We start from the raw sequence: 4,792 nt of genomic DNA, 5'->3' as shown, positions 1-4,792 counted from the left end.
TCTTGAAGACTGGGACTACCTGTGTTCTTTTCCAATCATTTGGAACCTTCCGTTCCTCTAGACACTTGCGGTACACGGCTGTTAGAAGGGGGCAAGTTCTTTCGCGTACTCTGTGTAGAATCGAATTGGTGTTCCGTCAGGTCCAGTGGACTTTCCTCTGTTGAGTGATTTCAGTTGCTTTTCTATTCCTTGGACACTTACAGTATTTCGATGTCAGCCTTTTTTTCGTTCATGCGAGTATTTAGAGAAGGAACTGCAGTGCGGTCTTCCTCTGTGAAACAGCTTTGGAAGAAGGTGTCTATATTCCACTTTACGCGTGTCTTTGTCTGTTTCAGTGCCATCATCATCCCCGAGTGTCTGGATATGCTGTTTCGAGCCACTTACTGATTTAACGTAAGACCAGACCATCATAGAGGTGAACGGTGGCCCGAAATGTGCAGCGCACCATGGACGCAGGCTGGTGGAAGCATTTTATGGGAGACGGCCCCCTACGCTTGCATGGGACCTATGTCGTAATCGAAATGACGCTGACGGCTGCGAACCTCATGCACCCTTTCATGCTTGATATCTTCCCCGACAGTGATGTCATCTTTCAGGAGTATAATTCTCCATGACTCGGAGCCAGCGGTTTGAGGAGCATTGTACTGAACTGACGTCCATGTCTGGCGACAGCAGCTGCCTCACATAAATCCTCTGGAACGCATTTGGGTAGCTATCGGGAGCCATCCCTGCGTGTGCATATCAGCGGCCCGTTATGTACACCATTTACATGACTTGTACGTAGACATCTAATGCCACATACCTCCGCGAACCTATCAACAGACTGTCGGACCCCCGACACGCACAATCGGTAGTGTATTTCGTTCTAAAGACTGCCAAACAACATCTTAAGCAAGTGGTCGTAATGTTTTGGTTCATGAATGTATATCTGACGTATGAAGTACGTTGATAGAGTTAAGATTTGTTTTGTCATTCGAGAGCAAGAGATACAGGTCGGGAAGTGGGAGAAATGCTCGTAAAAATTTGTGAAAAATAATATATATTTATTTGTATAAACTAGCAGCCTTGTACATTGCACAGTGACTTGAACCCATATGACGTATATGAAAGTATAAAAAACAATCGGAGTGCTCGCTGGTTCTCGCATACACTTGAGTAAAGCCTGAGTGTTGGGCAGGTGGCTCCTGCCTCCCCCACAGCCGTCTGTCGCCGCTAAGAACAGCCAGCAGAGGGGTGCGCCACGGACCCTGGAACACGGAACGGCGGCATCAAATAAAGGTCAAACCAAACACACACACTGTAAAATGAACATTAACAACAAAGAATGACGGCCAAACTTGAAGGACGCATGCGCGTAGAAAAAGCCAATACACTATGTGATCGAAAGTATCCTCGCACAGATTAGTGGACAGTAGCGCGCTGAGTCTTCCCCTTCGCCTTTTAGGGCGGTTTGAACCCTGCTGGGGGCACTTTCAGTGACGTGTCTCGGAGTGGGGGAGTGCCGCGCCATTCTTCCTCAAGAGCTCAAACTAGAGGAGATGGTGTCTGGAGCGAAGTCAACATTCTAACTCATCCTGCAGTTGTTTTACTGGGTTCACGTTGGAACTCTGTGCAGGCCTATCCGTTTCAGGAATAATAGTGTCCACAAACCATTGCATTACACTTGTCATGGTGACTCAATCATCGTCTTCCAATTGCTCGTCTATTGTACGCACAATGTTGTAGTGGTCCACATTTAACGTTTTCTGGAGCACAATATGGAGACCACGAAAACCGCCCCCATACCATAACACCACCCCCTCCGGACTTCACTGTTGGCACTAATCGCGTTGGCAGGCAACGTTCTACAACCATACTCCAAACTCAGACCATTCCTTCGGATAAGCGCAGAATATACCATGATTCATTACTTCCAATTACTTTTTTCGAGTCATCCACAGTCCATTGGCGCTTTACGTCCACCTCAAGCATCGCTTAGCTGTACAGAAATTTTTGGCCTATTAGGAGCTGCTCGACAGTCGTATCTCATTTCAGCTTCATACGCAGTCATTGTGCTAAATGGTCCGCTGGTAATTCTTGTGACAGAGAGGTACTGTCGAGCATTTGCGAAGGTTGGTTGTAAAAATATCGCTTGAGATCAGAGAACTGAATCACTTGAGGGTTCCAGTCACTATATGAGATCTGGTCTTGGTTCGTGTTTCCAAATCAGTATCACATCGTCAGCAGTCAACCTGTGCAGCTTTGGAAGGGTTGAAATGTCCCTGATGGATCTGCGCCCTGGTGATATCCAATTACTAGCCCTCTTCGTAGCTCTCCTGACCAACCCGTCCTTCTGTTAATGTAACTCTGTTGACAACCCAATACCCACCGTTTCCTTTTACACTGGTGTGTCAGCCACTAGTGACACCTAGCGGTCAATATCACATTTCAATTGGGTGTCCGGAAATTTTTGACCAGATATTACGTAAAAGGTGGACATGTATTGAGATACCGTAACTGCCGTATTAGACCTTATTTTCTCACTAAATGGCGAGATGACAGTGGTTCTTCACAGCACAAAACCGTCAATATATTTAGTGTTAGTAATAGTGCTTTTCTTGAAGTCTAATGCGTACATGTTTCCCACCAAGAAGAATGACGTAAACAATACGAAACTTGACGACCTTTTTGGAAAAAAGCGAGAAGTGTTTGGTCTCAATAAGACTTTCATTACAGTTGCAAAAGGCTGAATTTAACGTATAAAACTAAGTTTGTTTTTACACTACATATAGCTTACATTCATGCTGGACGTTACCAACATTGGATGAACAGTGTGTTACGCTGTGCAGCATCTTAGGTCAATATTACTTATCACAGCTTCCAGTATTTTCACCCGCAAATCGGACATAGCTGGAAAAAAATCCCTGATCACTGAAGGAGACCGGTGCAACCAACAGGTACTTCCGTCTGGATGGTGATGACGGAGTTCACCTAGGTGACCAGGAGATTAGTCTGAAGATGGAAGACTGCACTTCCGAAACGAGTCAGTTTTAATGTGGTCAGATTACGAATATGATTAACATAAGTGTGGTAGAGCTGAAATATTATGTCTACTTCTCTTTCTAGTAATACAGGGTGTTACAAAAAGGTACGGCCAAACTTTCAGGAAACATTCCTCACACACAAATAAAGAAAAGATGTTATGTGGACATGTGTCCGGAAACGCTTAATTTCCATGTTAGAGCTCATTTTAGTTTCGTCAGTATGTACTGTTCTTCCTCGATTCACCGCCAGTTGGCTCAATTGAAGGAAGGTAATGTTGACTTCGGTGCTTGTGTTGACATGCGACTCATTGCTCTACAGTACTAGCATCAAGCACATCAGTACGTAGCATCGACATGTTAGTGTTCATCACGAACGTGGTTTTGCAGTCAGTGCAATGTTCACAAATGCGGAGTTGGCAGATGCCCATTTGATGTATGGGTTAGCACGGGGCAATACGCGTGGCGCGGTACGTTTGTATCGAGACAGATTTCCAGAACGAAGGTGTCCCGACAGCAAGACGTTCGAAGCAATTGATCGGCGTCTTAGGGAGCACGGAACATTTCAGCCTATGACTCGCGACTGGGGAAGACCTAGAACGACGAGGAGACCTGCAATGGAGGAGGCAATTCTTCGTGCAGTTGACGATAACCCTAATGTCAACGTCAGAGAAGTTGCTGCTGTACAAGGTAACGTTGACCACGTCACTGTATGGAGAGTGCTACGGGAGAACCAGTTGTTTCCGTACCATTTGTATGCACTATCAGCAGCCGATTGTCCTCCACGGGTACACTTCTGCGAATGGTTCATCCAACAATGTGTCCTCATTTGAATGCAAATGTTCTCTTTACGGATGAGGCTTCATTCCAACGTGATCAAATTGTAAATTTTCACAATCAACATGTGTGGGCTGACGAGAATCCGCACGCAATTGTGCAATCACGTCATCAACACATATTTTCTGTGAACGTTTGGGCAGGTATTGTTGGTGATGTCTTGATTGGGCCCCATGTTCTTCTACCTACGCTCAATGGAGCACGTTATCATGATTTCATACGGGATACTCTACCTGTGCTGCTAGAACATGTGCCTTTACAAGTACGACACAACATGTGGTTCATGCACGATGGAGCTCCTGCACATTTCAGTCGAAGTGTTCATGCGCTTCTCAACAACAGATTCAGTGACCGATGGATTGGTAGAGGCGGACCAATTCCATGGCCTCCGCGCTCTCCTGACCTCAACCATCTTGACTTTCATTTATGGGGGCATTTGAAAGCTCTTGTCTACGCAACCCCGGTACCAAATGTAGAGACTCTTCGCGCTCGTATTGTGGATGGCTGTGATACAATACGCCATTGTCCAGGGCTGCATCAGCGCATCAGGGATTCCATGCGACGGAGGGTGGATGGATGTATCCTCGCTAACGGAGGACATTTTGAACATTTCCTGTAACAAAGTGTTTGAAGTCACGCTGGTACGTTCTGTTGGTGTGTGTTTCCATTGCATGATTAATGTGATTTGAAGAGAAGTAATAAAATGAGCTATAACATGGAAAGTAAGCGTTTCCGGACACATGTGCACATAACATATTTTCTTTCTTTGAGTGTGAGGAATGTTTCCTGAAAGTTTGGCCGTACCTTTTGTGACACCCTGTATAACACCGAGTGAAGCAACTGAGTAGCGTCTAGTTCCTGGATGATGAGGGGCAGGCTTCCCTCCTCTGGTGAGGTGAGGAGCAGCAGCTGCAGCTGAGGACTCACCTGAGGGT

This window comes from Schistocerca serialis, chromosome 10 (genome assembly GCF_023864345.2).
Source record: "Schistocerca serialis cubense isolate TAMUIC-IGC-003099 chromosome 10, iqSchSeri2.2, whole genome shotgun sequence".
In the NCBI taxonomy this organism is placed as follows: domain Eukaryota; kingdom Metazoa; phylum Arthropoda; class Insecta; order Orthoptera; family Acrididae; genus Schistocerca; species Schistocerca serialis.
This window is presented reverse-complemented; position numbering follows the sequence as displayed.